Source organism: Mesoplodon densirostris, chromosome 9 (assembly GCF_025265405.1).
Source record: "Mesoplodon densirostris isolate mMesDen1 chromosome 9, mMesDen1 primary haplotype, whole genome shotgun sequence".
NCBI lineage: Eukaryota > Metazoa > Chordata > Mammalia > Artiodactyla > Ziphiidae > Mesoplodon > Mesoplodon densirostris.
The window spans coordinates 92,333,475-92,356,366 of NC_082669.1; the positions used below are offsets into that span (position 1 = coordinate 92,333,475).

Here is a 22,892-nt window from a genome sequence, read left to right on the forward strand (position 1 = left end):
TAAGTGGGTTGGCCTGGAGCCACCAGTGCTCTGTGAAAACACACGACAAACCAGCCTCTAGCCTTCACTTAGCAAGTGCCACTGCCAGAATCCAAGCAGGTGTGAAAAACAGATATGCAGCCTTCCCTCCCATACCCTACAGGCTCTGTGTCCTATTTCCTTACCATAAAAAAGGTAAATCAGAGAAGGGGAGGCACAGAATTCCCTTAAAGATTTGTAGGAGGAAGACCATTAAAAGACTTTTCTGGCCAAGGAGCACACAACTCTAGCTTCAAGAATCTGTCCAGCCAGGGCACATGGTACCGTGTGAGCCATGTTCTGCAGGGGGGAGGTGAAGCCCCTGAAGTGCTGCTCAATGTAGAAAGACACTTGTCTACAGAATAAACACGTGGCACGACTCCGTTTGCTGCGATGGATTTCCTTCATTGCCTTGAATTTTAATCGAAAAAGAAATCTGGGGATTTATCTTCTCTAACCAAAAAGTTCCAGAATTCATAAGCTGGATGAATATGCAGTACTCGTTAGGCCAGAAAATTAAAATACAAATGACTAAATTTTTTTCAGAAAACTAACACACTGTCAATCAAAATCCTAACAGTTCTAGAGGGAAAGTGACCAACTATTTAAAGTTTATCTGAAAGAGAAACGATGTAGAAATATCCCAGACAAATCTAAAAAATAATAACAGTGCTGCTGCTGATGAAGAAGGGTGCTCTAACAGCTCTCGTAGTTAAGACAGTGTGGTATGTATCTGGAATCAACAGACGGACCCATGGAAGAGTAACATGCCCGAAAATACAACAAATATTAAAAATTGGTTCATTTACTCAAACGTCTATCGCAGTATGGGCACTGCTGATGGTTCCTTGACAGTGAAACAAAAAAGGCAAAGTCAGACCAAAAGGACAAAGTATGTGAATACGGCCAACCCCATGGGGTAAGTTAGATGTTTTTCTCACATCTTACATCTGAATCTATTCCAGATAAATGTTTAATTATATAACAGCCTGGCATTACGAGAATAAAACACAGGTGAATATTTATACATAATTTATTGATGGAAAAGATGTAAGTTCAAGAATAATCAGGGCTTCCCTGGTGGTGCAGTGGTTGAAAGTCTGCCTGCCGATGCAGGGGACACGGGTTCGTGCCCCGGTCCGGGAAGATCCCACATGCCGCAGAGCGGCTGGGCCCGTGAGCCATGGCCGCTGAGCCTGCGCGTCCGGAGCCTGTGCTCTGCAACGGGAGAGGCCACAACAGTGAGAGGCCCGCGTACCGCAAAAAAAAAAAAAAAAAAAAAGAATAATCACTGTGAACTGTGCTAACCTAACTGTCAACAGGGGCATGATCAAATAAATGGATGGTTACGTAGACCTTAAACTGTTGATTAAGAAATGTATTTATTAACATGAAAAATGTCAGTATTTAGTAAAAAGGTAAGGTATAAAAATTATGTGTGCAGTACAAATACCTAGATATAGATATTAAAGATGACATTGACAGGAAACATCTATTCTGCAAAGATATCAAGACTCCTCAAATTAATCTATAAAGTCAATGCATGAATTCAATCCAAGGAAGATTCTTCTTGTAGGTCTAAAATGCATGTCAGACAAAAGGCAAAAAGTAGGGACAATTTTAAAGAAGAACAAGGAGAAGGGAGGATTTACCTTACCAGACAGTAAGATACAATAAAGAAATAAAGGTATCATAAAGAAAGTGTAGAAGTGAAGCAAGAAAAAAACCCCAATAAAACAAAAAAGACCTATATAGATGGAAACTTGACATGGCAAGATGGCACTGCACGTCAGTAGAGAAAAGATGCACCACTGATAAATGCTGCTGGGAAAACTGGCTGTCCATGGGAAAATAAAATGAGTTAACTACACCTCACAGTATACACACAACTCCATTTTAGATGGATTGCAGGTGAACCTGTGAAAAGCAAAACTTTAAAACTTTTAGTAGAAAACAGAGGAGAATATTTTTATATGACCTCAGCCTAAGGAAGAATTTTTCAAATAAGACACAAAGAAACAATGCGAAAAGGACTGATTAAATTTGACTGCATAAAAGGAAACTCCTATTCAAGAAAAAGCATATTTAAAAAGTGAATGATCAAGCCCTAAACCAAGAGAAGATAACTGTACACATACAGACAGCAAAGAAGGGGTAAGAAAAATATATAAAGATTGTTTAAATTAATAAGAAAAGGAAACCAATAGGAAAAGGGGGCACATGACTGGCATACACACTTCACTGAAGACACTCAAGTAGCTACATTCTCAATCTCACTAGTAATCAAGAAAATTTTTATTAAAACCACAGTGAGATACCATTTTATACCCATCAAATGACAAAATTAAAATGTGACAATGCCAAGTGTTTGTGAGGATACGGAGCAAGGTACAAGCACTGTAGAGGGCAGTTTCATTACAGTTACTCAGTTTGAAGTGATGCACATTCTAAGACCAGGAATTTTCCGGTTATATACCCCAGATGAACTAAGGACATGCACTCAGGAGATACAAACAAATTAAATGAGTGATTACAGCTATAGATATTAGCATGAGTAAATCTCAGAAACATAATATTGGACCAAAAAGGCAAAAGCTCTGATGATGCACATGATATGTACTAAGTGATGGATGCTGAGATGTGCTGCTTAGGTCTCCCTTTATGGATGAAGGGCTTATTCCCCCAGCTACTGGGAGTGCTGCAGGCTGACAGCCCTCAGCTGAAAAGAGTCACCTTGTCAAAGTAAGGTCCCCTCTCCGGGGGCAGCCTATGCCAGGTAACTGGCCACAGCGAGGCTATGAATGCTTGGCTCCTTGCCCCAACTTAGGACAATTCTGAAGGGCTGTCCCACCTCCAGTGCTCCCTCTGGCATCGGCTGAGGCCTTTCTTGTGACTGCACTGCAGCCTAATTTCTCTCTCTCTGCCCAATCCCACGTCCTTCTCTCTCACAGGTGTTAATCCTAAAATCTCCTTAATAAACCTCCTGCCTGTTAATCTCCTTCTCAGAGTCTGCTTTCCTTGGAACTCTCCTTTCAACAGATACAATTTATATCTTGTTTGAAAACATGTACCACACAAATTTAAGAAGACTGAAATCATACCAAGTATTTGTTCTGACCACAGTGGAACAAATCTAGGAATCAATAGCAGAAGAAAAACTGGAAAATCCACCAAGCATGTGGAGATTAACACAGTCTTGAACAACCAAGAGGTCACAGAAGAGATCAAAGGGGAAATTAGAAATATCTTGAGACAAAAAGGAAAACACAATGAAATTTATGGGATATAATAAAATCAATACTAAGAGGGAAGTTTATAGTGGTAAACACCTACATTAGAAAAGAAGAAAGATCCCATATAAACAAGCGAAACTTATACCTCAGGGAACTAGAAAAACAAGAACAAACTAAGCCCAAAGTTGGCAGAAGGAAGGAATAAGAAAGATTAGAACAGAAATAAACAAAATAGAGAGTAGAAAAACAATAGGAAAAAATTAACGAAAGAGTTGGTTTTTTGAAAATAATCAGCAAAACTGACAAAACATTTAGCTAGACTAAGAAAAAAAGAAAACTCAAATAAATAAAATCAGAAATGAAAGAGGAAACGTAACAACTGATACCACAGAAACAAAAAGGATTGTAAGAGACCGCAATGAATAATTATATATCAACAAACTGGATAACACAGAAGAAACAGAAAAATTCCAAGAAACCTACAACCCACCAAGACCAAATCATGAAGAAGACCAAATCTGAATAGTGTTAAGGAGGCTGAATCAGTAGTCAAAAACTTCCCAACAAAGAAAAGCACAGGATCAATGGTCACTGGTGAATTCTATCAAATAGTTAAAGAAGTATTAAAGCTAATTCTTCTCAAACTGGTACTGGCATAAAGACAGACACGTTGACCAATGGAACAGAAGAACCCAGAAATAAATCCACGCATATAGGTCAGCAGATCTTCAATAAGGGTGCCAAGAATACACAAAAGGGAAAAGACAATCTCTTCAATAAATGATGTTGGGAAAACTGGATATCCACATGCAAAAGAATGAAATTGGACCCTTATCTTATGCTATATACAAAAGTCGACTCAAAATGGATTAGACTTAAACATTAAGACCCAAAACTGTAAAACTCCTAGGAGAAAACACAGGGGAAAAGCTTCATGACACTGGTCTTGCAACAAAACCAAAAATAGACAAATATCTGTACATTAAACTAAAAAGCTTTTGTACAGCAAACAATCTAACAGAGTGAAAAGGAGTGCCTACAGTATGAGGGAAAATATTTACAGACAACATATCTGATAAAGGGTTAATATCCATGATATTTAAGGACTGCTACAACTCAGTAGCATAAATAAACAGATACACAAATAGATAAATAAATAAGTTAAATGATTAAAAATGTGCAAAGGACTTGAATAGGCTTTTCCCCAAAGAAGACATACACATGACCAACAGGCATATGAAAAGATGCTCAACATCACTAATCTTCAGGGAAATGCAAATGCACAATGAGATGTCACCTTACACCTGTCAGAATAGCTATTATTAAACACACACACACACACACACACCTCCCCCAAAAAAGCAAGTGTTGGTAAGGATGTGAAGAAATTGGAACCCTCGTGCACTGTTGCTGGGAATGTAAAATGGAGCAGCTGGTATGGAAAACAGTATGGAGGTTCCTTAAAATATTAAAAATAGAACTACCATATGATCCAGCAATTCCACATCTGGATATTTATCCAAAACAACTGAAATCAGGATCTCAAAGAGATATTTGCACTCCCATATTTACTACAGCTAACAGGTGAAAACAACCTAAATGTCCATTGATGGATGAAGGGATAAAGAAAATGTGTAATAAAATATTAATCAACCCTAAAAAAGAAGGACATCCTGTCATGTGGGACAACATGGATGGACGTTGAGGACATTATGCTAAGTGAAATAAGCCAGTCACAGAAAGACAAATACTGCATGATTTCCATTTGTATGTGGTACCTAAGGTATGCAAACTCATAGAAGTTCAAAGTAGGATGATGGTTGTCAGGGGAAATGGGAGTTGCTGTTTTAGTGTGTATAGTTTCAGCTGTGCAAGATGAAAAAGTTCTCTGCTGGACAACACAGTAGTTACAGTTAATAATGTACTGAACACTTAAGAAATTTGTTAAGAGCGTAAAAAAAAAAAAAACAGGTACCACAATTCTATCTATGTTTAGGAATACATCCATATGTAATAGAAGCATAAAAACATTCAAGAGAATGATAAACACCAAATTCAGGGTAGTTACCTCTGTAAGGTAGAAAAGGAGACAGGCTTAGGAAGAACATACACAGTGTTTTACTAATTACATAACACTTAATTATATACTATTCCTTATGCTTTCTTTATATGCTTGAAATATTCCATAATTTTGAAAAGTAACTTTAAAGGAACAGCTTGCCCCTCTATCAGCTGTTCTCTACCTTCTTTTTACCAAAATAAAGAAGACAGATGACATTCATGTGGACAAGAGTTTATCACGGGGTGTTCCCACATTTTGAAACAAGATCACATTTCATGGTGAAAGCAAAGAAAACAGAGCTACAGAGTTCTTTTTTCTTTTACATTCTTTCTCTTTAAAATGTTGCAATCTCAAAGTATTTAACATGTTTTTAACTCCTTAGAGTGTACCAGGAAGATCGTTTGAAATTTGCTGCCACACAGATAAAGTGCATCATTTTCTACAGTATTTCCACTTCTCTTTCTCCTGCTCAAGAAACTATCAGATTCAAATGAGAGAGAAATTATTAGACTAACTTTGCTTTTGTCACATTTCAAACACAGTAGTGCGATAATTTGAACCTGGGCAGTCTGACTCTAAACTTGGATAGTGTTTATTACCAGGAACAACCCAGAGAAAACTTCTAAAAGTAGGATTCAGAGTAAAAGGAGATGCCTATGGATCATTCTTTCTAAATTCAGAACATTTTCCAATACAAAAAGTGTTAAAAGTATAATTACAGTTATGTAAAACACAACACGCTCATGATTTTTGTACTTATAATAAAAAATACTAGCAAAATAAAGGGATTGCCTGGATAATTTAAATCAAAGAACACATTCACATGAAACAGTCACATAGATGAGATGAAATGATTTCCCTAAATTCCACAGAACAGAATAATTCCACAACTGCCAGTGTCACTGTATTTGTATAGCTCTGATCTTGTCAATTGTAAAGATTTCACTGTATATTGAAATTAGTTCCACGTCCCTAGGGTTGGTTCACAGAACAATGTTCTTCCTTGTCCCCCACCCAACTTTCTGAGCTATGTATGACAGCAAAACATCAAAGGACTCAGAAACTCAAACAAAGGGAAAAAAGTGCATGGAGGGAGGCAGGATGAAAATACTCAAATTTTGCTAATTTGGGGCAAACAGATTTTGTACATATCCAAGGCACTGAGAACAAACAATCCAACTTATCTTTAACCAACATTAATCACTCAAGACCACTACTAAGAAACTAAACTTTGGGTTCTATATTTGTTTGATATAACCGATTTATAAACACATTTGCAAAGAAGGAGGAAAACAAAATAAATAAATAAAACTTCTCAGATGTAGGCAAAAAAAGAAAAAAGGTTGTTGACTGGCAATGGAAATCTGTAATGATCTATGTCACGAAAGTTTTCACATCTTAAAGGGATCCTATTCACAATCCTTCCCTTTACATCACTTGATATTTCGAGTACCTCTTTCCCTTGACACTGTCAAAATAATCTTTTTCTTTCACATTTTCCCGGGCAATCTACGTGTCCCTAACTTTTCAGCCACATCTTGCAAAGAAATTCAGGCCTCAGCTCTGGTTAGCAACAACGTAGGCACGCCCTCTTGTGGCACAAAAGAAAACTGCCTGCTTACACTGGCACTCATGCCCAAGTTATTTCTGTTTCAGAGCACTGGAGCATGTACCTCATTGCCTGTGTTTTTATAGACAAGGAAACAGCCTAACTGAGGTCCAGCAACTTACTTCCTCAAGGTACCTCGACCAAGAGTACATTTAAAGCAGGATCTGACCACATATTATTAAAAGGTAAGTTGGAAGCAGTAAGTAAAACCTAATTTTAACTTCTGTTTTATGTAGTTTCAAAGCAACCGTTTACATAGTATCTTTGGCTTAATGTAATATATTCATGATCATTAAAAAAGACAGGAAAGTGCAGAGTGGGCAAAAATTTTCAGAAGGAAGCGGAGTTATTTTCCAAATTAGTTTTCAATATTCTCAAAAAGTATAGAGTATTATTTTGTGTATCATGGATCTATTTGTTACCAGTGTACTTCTTTCAAAAGGACAAAGTAGAAATGATTAGAATTTCCAAAATAATAATTTGTCATCCTCATTCACATGCTAATGTCAATGGATATGAATAAGAATTTATGCTTTGTGTTTAGGCATATCAAAAAATTTTAAACCCGATGATTTCAAAATACTTTTATTATTAATCTTTATCAAGAATTAATAGGATTAAAAGTACCTCCTTTACAGGGTTATTTTAAAAGTTAAATGAGCTAATACATATAAAGGATGGAGCAGTCTTTTCTAAAATTTACCCTTTTAATCTTCTTTGTACCAAAGAAGTATAAAGAATGTACTTTATATATGATAAAAATGTGGAGACAAGAGGTCAAGTAGATAAAAGTAATAAAAAGGAATTACTAAATTCTTAAACGTGATAGGTTTTCATGTCCAAACATTATTCCACTCTGTAATTGCCCTGAAGTTTTCAACAGTGATTTTACCTGTAAACATGAGACCCACTACAGCCCGAGATAATGAACAAACACAGACACCCCCAAGACCACGTCAGTTTTCACTTTCCTCCCTAATGCTCCACGTGTGTTCCCCCAGTGGATGAGGGGTCACAGAGGGGCATCTTTAAAGTTCGGTCAGGTGTATGCAAATAGTTGCACTCCTCTGATAAAACCTCTAGAGTGAATTATTGGTTTCCCAAAGCAACAATCAAAACACATAAACCTCCTGGGTGTCTTGTATTCTCACCTGGTGTGAATGGTATCACCACTTGTTGAGATGGCCAAGGGCAAAGTTGAACTAATCCTTGATGTCTTTTTCTCCTACATTCTTCAAATTCTGCCAGTCACAAAGTCATGTCACTCAGGCTCATTGCATCTCTTGACCCTATTCTCTCTTCTTTAAACCCAATGCCACAGCTTTAAGGTCCTCGCAACTCCTCCCCCAACACCCGACAACCTGGCTAACAGCCAAGTCCTGTTCATCCTCCAAATCTCCGCTTTCTACATTCCCTGCTCCAAAGCTTCCCCAACCTCTCTCTGAACGCCCCTCCCTCCAAGGAGGCAGGTTACATATCATCAGGCCCCCACCCTCAATTCCATGCTTCTTTTATCCTTGTAGGTATGTCTTATCTTTGGTGTGCTTGACAAAGATGAGTGTTCCATAAATCTTTGTCGAATAAAGGATTTGTTTTGGAGGGGGGGGAGGAAAAAAAAGAAAAAGAAAAATTTAGTTAAATAACTGGTACTTTATTTGGGAAAATGGCTGAATGAATTTCAGGTAAAGAATTGGGTTGTTTCCAGAATAAATTTTTTCTATTTTAATAAACTTAGGCAGAATCACAGGCAAGATGTTCTAGAGTTGTTAATTTTTTCATTAAAATTAGGTCATTTTCTGATTTTATCTAAGGAAGTAAAAATTCAGTCTCCCCAGAGATCTTGATTCGTACTCTGGTGCAGAACAGGGCCAGACCCAGCTGGAAAGTGCTCCAGGGGAGCTCTCTCGGTTGCACTCTACCTTCCATTCCCAAGGACCTTATGTCCAGATTACTTGCTGTCTCCACATATATGGTGTTGGCGACAGGTGGGTGGGCACCTAGAAGGATGTGCTTCTCTGCATCTACAAAATGCAAAGGTGTTAAGCTGTCATCAGTTTCCTTTGTGAAGAACTGAGAGGTGGAGGATAACCTACACGTTTGAACTACTGTGCACGAATAGAGTATCAATCTAAGAAACTACCATTTCTTCTGGCCGGAGGCGGGGGGGTGTTAATAGTTGTTACACATAAAGCCAATCATTCTAAATCAATGTTCACATGCAAGGGAAATGCAGCTGTTACTGTTCACTAAATTCTGGGAAAGACAACTAATAATGATTTCTGTTTCACAATTAGAATTCAAAGAACATCTGACATAGAAATTAATTCAATAGGTCTCACCAAAGTATTCCAAAGCAATAGAGTACAATGAAATCAGCAATACCGTCCCATTTCTTGAACGGTCCTCTTAAAGAGGATTTAAAATTTTGAGTGGCCACCTATTTTTAATGGCTTTATTGAGGTATAATTTATATGCCATGAAAGTCATCCATTTTAATGGTACAATCAGAAGAGTTTCAGTAAGTTTATACATAAACAGCCACACGACTGTCAATAAGAATACTTCCATCATCCCAACAGCTCCCTCCTACCTGTTTACAGCCAAACTCTGCTTCCACCTCTGGCCCCAGGCAATCACTAATCTAATCTATGATTTTGCCTTTTCTTAAAATTTCATATAAATAGCATTATACAACATTCAGTCCTAACTGGCTTCTTTCAACCGGCATAATATTTTTGAGGTTCATCCATGTTGTACTACGTAGCATGAATTAGGAGTTCATTCTTTTTCATGACTGAATAATATTCCATTGTGTGGATATCACACATTTTTTTTATCCATTCACCAGCTGATGGATTTGGATTGTTTCCAGTTTTTGTCTACTGTGAATAAGCTGCTATGAACATATGCTTGGTTTCTGAATGGACATAATTTTTTTACAACCTTATTGAGGTGTAACTGATACACAATAAACTGCACATATTTAAGTATACAATTTGATGAATTCTGATGTATGTATACACCCATGAAGCTACTATGCATAATCAAGATAACACATATATACATCACCCCAGTGTTTCATTGTGCCGCTTCCTTTGGAATCCTTCTCTCCCTCCTCTCCTGAGCCATCCTCAGGCAACCATGGATCTGCTCTCTGTCACTACAGATTAGTCTGCATTTTCTAGAATTTCAATTAAATGGAATCAGACTGTATGGCACTTGGGGGTGGGGGGAATCTGGCTTTTTTTCATACTGCATAATTATTCTGAGATTCATCCATGCCATTGTATATATGAATAGTCCAATCCTTTTCATTGTTGAACAGCATTCCAGTGTATGGATTTATATATTCATCTGCTGATGGATACTTACATTATTTCCAGTTTTTGGCAATCACAAATAAAGCTTCTATGAACACTGTATACAAGTCTTTGTATGGACATATGCTATTATTTCTCCTGACAATATATTTATAGGAATGGAATTGCTAGATAATTTGTTAAGTGTATGTTGAACTTTTTAAGAAACTGCCAAACTGCTTTCCAACATATCTGTACCATTTTATATTCCAATCAGCAATGGGTGAGGATTCTGGTTTCTCCACATCCTTGCCAACACATGGATTGTTAGTCTTTTTAATTTTAGCCATTATAGTGGGTGTGCAGCAATATATCATTATGGCTTTAATTTGCATTTCCCTAATGACTAATGATGTTGAAACTCTCTTCTTGTGTTTATTTGCCATTCATATATCTTTTTTTGTGAAATGACTCTTCAAATCTTTTGTACATATTTAAATCGGATTGCTGTCTTATGACTGAATTTTAAGAGTTCTTTATTTTTTTTCTACATACAAATCCATTAACAGACATATGTTTTATAAATATTTTCTCCTAGTATGTGGCTTGACTTTTCATTTTCTTAAGAATGGTATCTTCTGAAAAGTAAAACTTTAATTCTGATGAAGTTCAATTTATCATTTTTTTTATTCTTCATGCTTTTTATATCCTATTGACTAAATCTTTGTCTAACCCAGGACACAAGACTTTCTGCTATGTTTGCTTCTTTACATGTTGGTCTATGATCCATTTTAAGTTATTTTTGTGTATACTGTAAGGTAAATGTCAAGGTACATTTTATTTCACATGGAAATCCAACTGTTGCAGCGCTGCTTATTGAAAGGACTATGCTGTCCCTATAGGATTACCTTAGTACCTTTGTACTAAGCAACTGACCACATATGTATCTATTTCTAGATATTTTGTTCCACTGATCTATATGTTTATCCATATGCAAATACTACACTGTTCTTATTATTATAGCTTTATGATAAGTTTTGAAAACAGGTAATATAAGTCCTCCAACTTTCTTCTTTTTTCCCCAACTTCCTTCTTTTTTGAAGTTACTTTGACTATTCTAGATCTTCTGCATTTCCATATAAATTTTAGAATCTGTTTGCCAATTTCTATAAATACATTTCTACAAAAGTCCTGTCTGAGACTTTGGCAATGACTTTGTTGAACCTCCAGATCAATTTGGAGAAAACTGCCACATCATCAATACAGAATCTTCCATTTATTCCCACTTATTTAGGGATACTTTAATTTCTCTCAACAAAATTTTGTAGTTTTCAGTATGTAGGACTTACAGTTCTCTTATTAAATTTATTCCAAAGTATTTTGGTTTTTTGGATGCTGTATGAATGGACTTGTATATTCCTGCCATTTCATATAAATGTAATCATACAATATGTGACCTTTTGTGACTGTCTTCTTTCACTTTTCATGTTTTCAAGGTTCATGCATGTTCCAGTATGCATCAGTACTTCATTCATTTTTACTGCCCAATAGTATTCCATTACATGGATATACTGCATTTTATTCATCCAGTCATCAGTTGACAGATCTCAGTTTTCTAAGGGTTGATGGTTCTTTTATTTTTTTTTTATTTTTTTTTTTTTTTTTTTTTGCGGTATGCGGGCCTCTCACTGCTGTGGCCTCCCCCGTTGCGGAGCACAGGCTCCGGACGCGCAGGCTCCGGACGCGCAGGCTCAGCGGCCATGGCCCACGGGCCCAGCCGCTCCGCGGCATATGGGATCCTCCCAGACCGGGGCACGAACCCGTATCCCCTGCATCGGCAGGCGGACTCTCAACCACTTGCGCCACCAGGGAGGCCCGATGGTTCTTTTAGTAAGTAGCTTGAACTTAAACTGTAGAATCTGTCTTCCCCCCATGAAGTGTAGCCTCTGATACCTTTGCTTTGTTTTTAAAATTCCTATTTGTTTTCTGGCCTGGTTCCCTAGAGGTATACCTCTGTGTCTGCATAGACAATAAGCAGTGCTCACATGATGTTACCATTCATTACCTTTCATCTTCTCTCCCCATCACTCACTTCCCTCCAATCAATCACCTCGCCTCCTACAATTCAAACAAGCCAGGCACACTCCTGCTATTCCCTCTGCCTAGAACATTCTTCCCCCAAATATCTATAGGGCTCTTTCTCTCACCTTCTTCATTTCTTTGCTCAAATAACACCTATTCAGTGAGGCCTTCCCTGAACCATCTATTTAGAATTGAACCCCTCCCTTGCATTTTCTCCAAAGCACTTACTGCCTTCAAATAGATTATATATTTTACTTATTTATGTTTTTAGTCTAGTTTCACTAATGGAATGTTAACTCCATGAAGGCAGGAAGTTTTGTTTATTTTGTTCACTACTGTAACACCAGTACCTAGAAGACTGTCTGGCACATAGCAGGTACTCAGTAAATATTTGATGAATCAAAGAATCATATTCTTAAAACAATATAGATTTATATTAATTGATCCATACACAGCCCAGAAGGGTCAAGGCTTACAGAATGCTGAGTAATGGATGACTAAGCATATTGATCATATACAACAGGCCAGTTCTGTTCACTGGAAGTATAATGTAAGCCACAAGTAATTTACAATTATCTAGCAGCCACATGAAAAAAAAAAAAAGTAAAAGAAAACAAGTGAAATTAATTTTAATAATATTTTGTTTCACTCAATATATCCAAAATATTATAATTTCAACATGATTCATACAAAAATTATTAATAAAATAGCCTTTTTTTCATACTAAGTCTTGAAATGTGTGTATTTTATGCACAGCACATCTCAACTGGGACCAGCCACATTTCAAATGTCAATAGCTACTACTGGCTACTATACTGAACAGCTCAGATACAGACCAAAATTAAATAACCCCATTGTAGTGGGAAGCATCTTGTATATTTATTAATTGTATTCACCTCAGCATTCCAAAAAAGGCCCTGGTACAGCCTCATAGTTTCCTAGTTTTGTCAAAACAGATTCAATGGATATAACAAGAGAACTAGTAGCTTTCATACTGAAAAACAGTTTATATCAAAATGACTGGCTCAACTCTTTAAACTTCACTCAGAAGTTTTAATTAGAAAGAATGAATGCCCTTCTTTCTCAGTCTCTTTAATTAAGAAACAAAGTCAAAATCCAGAGAAATTTTGTAATCTTATCTATATTAGAAGGAAAAAAAATCTTTATTTTCAAACAGAACTTTTAAAATTCTACTTCCAAGAAACAAACCAGTATTTATTTCAAGTTAGCCAAAATACATTCCGTATTAAAATACAATTTTTATATACATAGAGTTGCATTTAAAAAATTCATAACAGTTGTCTTACCAATATTTTTGCATTCTTAATATAAAAGCGAAATAAGGCACTAAGGAGAGTGCTCTTAAATTTTTAATATATACATTTAGGTCCTCAATATGTTCCTTAAAAGCTAATGGAAAATGTTTTCATTAACTTTTTTTTTTATCATCAGGGGATTAATTTCTTCCAGAATCCCATTATTTAAAAACATTCACTTATTGGAATTATAATAATTGACATCACTATTCAACAAGAAAATTTAAAGAACCCAATTAAAGTACCTGATAACTTAAAACTTTAAAGTCATAAAATTTTCCTTTTTTTTTTTAAGCAATAAATCAAAACACACCACAGCATCTACTTACTCAGATGTTAGAGGGTGTTTTCTATCATCTCCCATAAACTGGCAGGTTTGAGCTTAGATCATCAGCGAGGCAGAGAAACTCCAGATGATAAAATATCCCAACTCTTTTCACCCTGAAAAGCATAAATAAAATGCCAGTGTGAGAAAGAAAACTCCAGTTACAACCAAGATAGAACTCTCAGGAGTGGCTTGTCTAGATAGGGAGTAACTTCTGTTTCTTCGTTTCTTTTCTTTTTTTTTTTTTAAGTGAGAGCTCACAAGAAGTTAATTCATGACCCTGGAGTTGTGGGTGACCTGATATAGCAATACTTGGTATTACAACTGCCCTTCTGTTTTAAGAAATCTCTTTGGGAGGAAGTCTAAATTAGCGCAATAAAATATGCATCCTGTACTATAACTTGATGGCTTTTTTACCAGTCTGACCCTTCAACTGGAGAGATCCTCTATCTCTAATCACATAATTTATCAAAAAACTAAGATACTTTTCAAAGTGAAAAGGGTAACTTTTTTTTTTTTTTTTTTGCGGTACACGGGCCTCTCACTGTTGTGGCCTCTCCCGTTGCGGAGCACAGGCTCCGGACGCGCAGGCTCAGCGGCCATGGCTCACGGGCCCAGCCCGCTCTGCGGCATGTGGGATCTTCCCAGACCAGGGCACGAACCCGTGCCCCCTGCATCAGCAGGTGGACTCTCAACCACTGCGCCACCAGGGAAGCCCAAGGAGAACTTTTGAAATATTTATTTATTAAACAATAAACTGTTTTTATTATACAGGGTTTTTTTCTAAAAAAAAAATAAAAATAATGTACATCCGCTACATTAAAGGAAAAAATTTAAGGTTTCTTTATATTATATGAACACTTAAAATATCATAAGTAGATTAAGTATTCTTGGTGTATATTTAGTACTTTAATCCATTTTCTTAAAGAGTCTGTCTCTAATATTGTGTCACTGGTATTTTTTCCGGAAAAAAAAGTTTATTATTTGAAATTTTTCACCAAGTTACTGCAATCTTTTTTAAAGTTTCATTTTATGTTAAGCAATCTCAAATCACTGACATCTTCATCTGCCTCTTCTGTGTTGATATTATTTTTAACAAGAAAATGCTCTCTTCGCAGGTGCTGAGAAACCTGGTAAGCTCAAAGCAAATTCTGCTAAGTAGAGGATATTCTCAATTCTATTTTTTTATAAGAAAACTGTAAATATCTCAGTCTCACTGTTTTACAGATAACTCTCCTTTTGCCTAAATTGCAGTTCTTTTTTCCCACTCTTGCCGCCTCCAATCCATTCACCATGACAGTGCAGCACAGGTAGTTTTTTCCACCAATGCAAACTTATCATGTCACTTCCCACCTAAAAACTTTTCAACAGCTTCCCATTGCTATTAGGATATAATCCCAAATCTTAGAAGGCCTCCAAAGTCCTGCACAACCTGGTCCCTTCCTACCTCTCAGGCCATACTGATGACCTCTCAAATCCTCCAAAGCACAAAGTTCTCCCCTGCTCCAGGTCTCTGCATGCTCTGTTCCCTCTGCTTGGAATGCTTTTCTTTTCAGTCCATCTTTTCTTCTAGGACCATCTTTCCTATCTGAGAGGCCTTCTAATGCCACCCAATTTAAAGTACACCAAGGCATTCTCTCTCTCTCAAAAGTATTCCATACTTCTCCTACGAAGCATTCATTGAAATCTGTATTTATTTATTTGTGTGTTTTTAGGAAGCCTATCTCCACCAGACAGTAAAAACTCCACCAGAGAGTGTATAGATTGTTTGTTTGATTCACCCCTTAATCACTGTTTGTTACCCAGCCCCTGGCTTGATCCTTGGCACCTTGTGAACCTTCAGTAAATATTTGATAAATGAATGAATGAAAGACTGAGAAGAGAAGAGACAAAGGACAATCTAGTTATTTCCACCAACCTGTTACTTATGATCAAAAAAACTCATTATCTTAAATCTAACTGCATCATCAAGCTCTCCCCCTATACAGGATTATTCTCATCAGCATTTAACAGTCTGTACTTTCTCCCAACCTAAAAGAAAGAGACGGACAGACACACACACACACACCTTTCTCCTGACCCCACATTCCCATGAATAAATTCCCCATTTCTCTAATGCAATTTCACAGGAATACTCAGAAGAGCTGACTATATCTCCAATTCTTTCCTCCCATTCTTATTTGAACCCATTCCAACCAGGCTTTTATCCCCACCGCTTCCCTGAAACTGCTCTTGTTAAGTCACCAGTGACCTCCACCTTGAACCACCCAGTAGCCAGGTACTGAGGCAGGCACTTTAATGAATTCTCTCATCCATTTAAACAGTTCATCACAGCCACCTTTGAGGCAGGTACCATTTGCTATCCCCAGAGAGAGGATCCTCTCTTTTTTTAAACACTTTCTTGCTTGGTTTCCAGGACAGGACACCACACTGCTGCCTCTCCTCCTCCTTCACTGGCCATTCCTCCTTAGACTTCTCATTATCTCAGCGTCTTGATGTTAGAGTGACCCAGGGCTCTCAGTTCTCTGTCTTCTTTTCTATCTATACACCCTCCCCTTGGTCGTCCCAATGGGTCTCATCACTTTAAACACCACCTACAAGAGCCTAAACCTCTTCCCTGAACTCAAGGCTCATATTTTCAGCTGCCTGCTTGACATCACTCCCAGATGTCTAACAGACATCTCACACTTAACATCACCTCATGACAAATTCCTGATGTTCCCCCCTAAGGCTGATGCTCCTACAGGATCCCCCATGTTAGTAAATGACAATTCAACCCTCCAAGTCATCCCTGACTTTTCTCTTTCCCTAACACCCTGTAACCAATCCATCAGCGAATCCCACTGGCTCTATCTTAAAAATATATCTAAATTCTGCCTACTTCTCCCTACTTCCACCACCACTACTGCCATCTAAGCCTCCACCATCCCTATCTAGATTATTGCAATAGTCCCCCAGTGGATTCTTTCCTTGCCTCACTGCATACTATTCTCAAAACAAAAGGCCAGAGTCATATAGAATAATAATAATAAAAAAAAATCAGATCATGCCACTCCCCGAAACCCACCAACTGTTTCCCTTCTCATCAGAATAAAAATCATTTTTCTTTTTTTCTCTTCCGCCTGTAGAATTTAAGCTTCTTAAGGGGAAAATTGTTTGTTTTGTTCAATACTGTATCCTTCCGGTGGCATGAAAATGCCTGGCACCTAACAGGTCTCCAATATATACTTACTGAATAAAAAATGGGTGAAAACAATATCATGGATAAGCAATTTAACTAAATCTCCAGACTCTACTGCTCTTAACAGCAAGCTTTTGGAGAGCATGGACCATGCAGTTACAATTAAATTTTGCACAGTAACTTGCACACAAAGTCTTAATATAATTTCATCATTGATATGTTGTATTTCCCACTGAAATTTTAGTTTCCTATATTATATGAATGTTAATAACTTTAAAACTTAAGCAGAACATCTTAAAATATGACATCTGGGTCTCAACTTACACTGCAACTACCCAGCCGCTCCCTCCTCCGGGAAGGTATATGCTTACTTATTAATGCTCTGCATTGTGTGAGCACTGTCTTGACCGTTGCTCTGGAGCTCTCACTGTTATGTTATTTGCTGCACCGTCTGTAGGGGGACCTCATAGCCATGCAGGGGCTTAGACTGGATGGCAGGAAGAACAGTGACTGAGAGCCCAGCTCTGGCTGCTTTCTTTATACAGAGTTCTTCTTTCAACTTCTGGGGTATATCTATTAATGCTTTAACTCTCTCAAAGGTATTGCTCAGCCAATAGCCAAATGTTTCCAAGGTCCTTTTCATGAGTAAGCCTGTCTTCCGAGAGTTCTATGACTCCTACAGGCTGTATCAGCCTGCACACACTTCCATTTCCAATCCCCAGACTCCAACCTCCTCTTGGTTCTTACTGGACTCTATGTAAGAATATTTTATCAATGCAGTATCTTTATGTGATAAATTATATTTCACAGATAAAACTAGAGCAAGTTGAATTCTGAAACAATTATTCTACTCTCGAACACTGTTAAACCTTGTCTCATTCCACCAAGAAATTCAAAACCATTTGCATTATTTTTTAAATTATCGTCACTCTATAATTTAATGAGAGACTATACATTTTCAACACGTTATTAGTGCTTTTCTTACGTATCAATATAAAACAACCCTGCTAAAATCAGGATAGATCCCAACATGCCTAAAAATATATATTTATTATGATCCAGCATAAAAATTCTGGAAGAACTTTAACGTATGGCCATCATCAATAACATGAGAGGATGATGAACTAACATTTATTAAGTACTTACTATGTACCAGGCATTTTATCCACATTATCATATGTAATCCTTATAATAGCCTTGTATGATAGGTATATATCACCAGACTTCAAACCCCCCCAAGACGCCTTCCTAAAGCCCAGTACCACATCTTCTTATGTGCCAGACACTTGTGACTCACACTTAAGAAGCATTGGTCAGTTTTTACCAAAATGAGCAGCTAATAATCAACATCTATATTAAAACTATTGTATCTGGTAAACATGTAAAGGTCACCTTATAACCTACAGGACAGGCTTAAGTGTTTTAAAATTTTTTTCAGTTAATTCACCCTAGCAGATCCAAGGGATACAAGCATTCTTTAAAGAAATTGCACTATGATGACGATACTGAAGTTTTTCATGGAAAAGATGAATAGTTTGTTATATCTGGCCCTTACATATTTCAGACAAAAGCTGTTTCTTCCATGTCACATAAGTTGCGAAGTCACAAATTACTCTGTTATGAAAACTTATATTAATGAGCAGATGCTCCTTGAGGAAAAAAGAAAAAAAAAAGATTCCCTTGTTGACCTTCACTCTGAAGTGAACTAGACTTCTGAATGGTCAAAAATACAAGCCCAGCTCTTGAAATTCCATAAGAAATGTTGCTTGCGTCCTTCAAAGCTTAAAAACGTCACATTAATCTACAGAATAAAACATCTCCACTGAAAGCATTTGTCTGAGAACTTGAGGACGAACAGAATAAAATCAGCACTGATACAAAAACCACGCTGACGACACCAAATATTTAGAGAAACAAACCACAGAAGGGTGCTATTGACGATCGAGATTTCTGAAGCCCCTTCCTTAATGGCGTTTCCCCACGGCAGAGGTGCTGGATTCCGCGCTCCCAAAGCCACCGCCCCCAGCCCTGTGGCGCACGCACCTCCCAGCCCTGGCTCCTGCGGCCTCCTCAGACTCTGGAGAGCCCAGTCCACGTGAGCTGCACCCCTGGGTCTTCCACATAACTGTGGTTGAAGATATTTTTCACAAGGTTCTTTAAACAATGATTCACGTGATAAATTTCTGCTCGAGTTAGTTCCAGGAAATGTTTGGTTTCTGCAGATGTTTGTATGCTTCCGGTTGTCAGTACATGAAAATGATAGAATTCTGTGTTTCTTTTTCTTACTTGAGCAACTAGAAGATGTGAAATCAAATATATTGTCCAAATCTCTCAACATTGACGGATGGGAATACTTAATCCTTCAACTTCTTTCAGGTGAGATTGGTTTTATTTTTATATCAAGTTACTTTACTTTTGGCCTGAAATTTGTAAGTTGCTTTAAGTGTTTGCAGAAGCAAGGAAAGTTGCAAAATGTTTAAAACAGGAAAGATATATCTAATGTTGACCTGCTTATAAGTTCCAGAATACATTTTTAAAAAAAGAGAAAAGTACACTGAGAAGCCACAAACGCCCAGAATTAAATTCTCTGTTATCTAAAAGATACAGAAGACTCCACAAAGAAACAAAACAGTCCTCTAGTCTCTGTTTAAGCCCAGTTAACCAGTTTGAATACTCAAATAGGTTCTTGGTTGAACCTCCCTAGCAATTTATTTAATTTTAAAAGCTATATTAGAAGGGCAAATACCTACCCATTGGATCATACAGGTCTAAAACATTAGTTATCAAACTTTTTTTAGTAGCAGAACCATTTCTGAGTTGGCAAACAAAAAACAAACCTAATACATAAAAAATTAAAATAGTATATTCTATATATTTATTATTATAAGTTCAAATTTATAATATTAATTTGTAGTCAATGTGAATATGAGTTTTCCAATGGGTGAAAACTAGAAATTGAAGGTTATAAGTGAGAGTAATAAACTCAGATCAGCCCCAGTAAACACTTACTTCTGTATTTTGCTTGGATGCACTGTGCACTGCCCATGTGGGACTTCTCTCTACACATTCTGAGCTACTCACTTACCAAAGGCCACACGTAGCAGCCATCTACTCAGAAAGCATAAGAAGAAAACACAGCATGCCAGCAAAGCAGTTTCAGGTATTCCTCCTCACGGAAACAGTCCACCTAAGAGTCCACATGGCCAACCAGGAGCTATTCTCTTGGGCATTCAGATGACAGCTCAGGTGCAAGGAAATGAGAATCACAGGGTAAGTGCAGAGTCACACTGGCTTAGAAGCCTTATGTCCCAAATAGAAACCAATACCTCAAATAACGATCCCAGCCACAGCTTCCAGGGTCCCCATGAAGTTCATACCCATCTCTGAAAAGTGCCCCAGGGAAGCTCAAAGCTACTGCTTCTAACCAAGAATTTAGAGTTCATGCATAGTTCCTCCCAGTCCAAATATATTTACCAAATAAAGATCATTTTTACCATAAGCAGTGTTGCCTAGTAACATGGCTGACTTTCCCCTTTATCGGGATTCAGAGAAATTAAGTAGAAAGTTCATCCAAGGTCAGGTTTGTCCTTAGAGAATGAGAATGGTTTGGTTAATTCTTTACCCACCTTCCTGATTAAAAAAATAATAATCCTGGGGCCTCCCTGGTGGCGCAGTGGTTAAGAGTCCGCCTGCCGATGCAGGGGATACGGGTTCGTGCCCTGGTCTGGGAGGATCCCATATGCCGCGGAGCGGCTGGGCCCGTGAGCCATGGCCGCTGGGCCTGCGCATCCGGAGCCTGTGCTCCGCAACGGGAGAGGCCACAACAGTGAGAGGCCCGCATACAGCAAAAAGAAAAAAAAAATAATAATAATAATAATAATAATCCTAGCATATCAAGAATAGAAAGAACTTCCTTAGTTTCACCAAAAACCTATAACAAAACCATACTTAATGATTAAATAAAGTATTTCCTTTAAAAGCCAGGAAATTAGACCAAGAAGACTACAACTATCGCTTCTATTCAACAGCATAGAGGTCGTCAATGTAATAAAATAAAAATGAGATATAAAATTTTAAATTAAGTGACAAAATTTCTCCAAGTGATCATTATTTATAAAGAGAATTATGAAGGCAAGCTATTAAAAGTAATATAAAAACAAGTTCATCAATGTTGCTGGATATAAGGTCAATATACAGAAATGAATGTAATTCCTAGAAGTCAAAAAACACCACTTTGTAATTTAATTAGGAAAAGCTACCATTTAAAATGGCAGGACTTCCCTGGTGGCACAGTGGTTAAGAATCTGCCTGCCAATACAGGGGACACAGGTTCAAGCCCTGGTCTGAGAAGATCCGACATGCCGTGGAGCAACTAAGCCCGTGCACCACAGCTACTGACCCTGCGCTCTAAAGCCCGTGAGCCACAACTACTGAGCTCACACGCCACAACTACTGAAGCCTGCACGCCTAGAACCCATGCTCCGCAACAAGAGAAGCCACCGCAATGAGAAGCCCGTGCACCACAACGAAGAGGAGCCCCTGCTCAGAGCAACTAGAGAAAGCCTGCATGCAGCAACGAAGACCCAACTCCGCCATAAATAAATAAATAAAACATATGTATTAAATAAATAAATAAATAAATAGCAACTTTAAAAAACCCCTAAGTTCATGGATAGAGCAAACAGACCTGGTGGCTGCATGTGGTATAGGGGCGGGGGGGGGGAGCAGGGTGCAAAACGGGTGAAGGTAATCAAAAAGTACAAATTTCCAGGTATAAAATGAATGTCATGGGGATGTAATGTACAGCATGGTGACTACTGTTAATAATACTGTGTTGCATATTTGAAAGTAAGAGAATGGATCTTGAAAGTTGTCATCACAAAAAAGAACTGTGTAATTATGTATGGAGATAGATGTCAACTGAACTTATTGTGGTGGTCATTTTCCAGTACATAAAAAATGAAAATCATTATATTGTACACCTGAAACAAATATAATGTTATGTCAACTATGCTTCAATGAAAAAGAGAGAGAGAAAGAAAAAAGAAAGAGAAAAAAGGAAAAAGAAAAGAAAAGGAGAGAGAAAGAAGGCAATTAAAAGCTATAAGCTAATAGTAAATTTCTAGTAATAAAACTAACAAGAAAGTTTCAAGCACTTTACAGAGAAAATTACAAAGTTGAGTAAATGAAAAAACAAACCATGTTTGTGGATGGAAGACCTGATAAATATTCTTAAATGGAGTGGGATTTCAATCTGATTCTAATAAAACTCTCTACAGGGTCCTTCTTAAGAAAAAGAGAGCCAAGAACAGCCTTGACAAACTTGAAGAAGAACACAGGTAACATGCCCTCCAAAATGTTAAGACATATTAAACCACAGTAACACAGTACAGACAAATGAAAGCAACAGAACACCCAGAAAAAGACATATATGTTTGGAAATTTGATATGTAATAGAGGTAGTACTGTAAATCAGTGGGGAAAGGATGAACTATTGGACAGTGGTGCTAAGACATAGGTCATCTGTAAGGAAGTACAATTAAATCCCTGTTTCACACCATTGAGAAACATTATCAGGCTAATTAAAGACATAAATGTGAAAAAATTTTTGAAAAATTTTAGAAAAAAAATCCTTGCTATAATGAGGGCTTTAAAAAATAAGATACAGGGCTTCCCTGGTGGCACAGTGGTTGAGAATCTGCCTGCCAATGCAGGGGACACAGATTCAAGCCCTGGTCTGGGAAGATCCCACATGCCGCGGAGCAAC

General features: G+C 37.5%; 1 long non-coding RNA gene across 1 annotated transcript in view; it reads right to left on the reverse strand.

The window, feature by feature from the left end:
* LOC132496325 (uncharacterized) overlaps nucleotides 1–22,892 on the reverse strand; it is a 111,874-nt gene that overhangs the window by 48,699 nt on the left and 40,283 nt on the right. The window contains exon 2 of the long non-coding RNA XR_009533394.1: nucleotides 13,949–14,060. This is a non-coding gene — a long non-coding RNA (uncharacterized LOC132496325). The remainder of the gene's footprint in view (nucleotides 1–13,948; nucleotides 14,061–22,892) is intronic.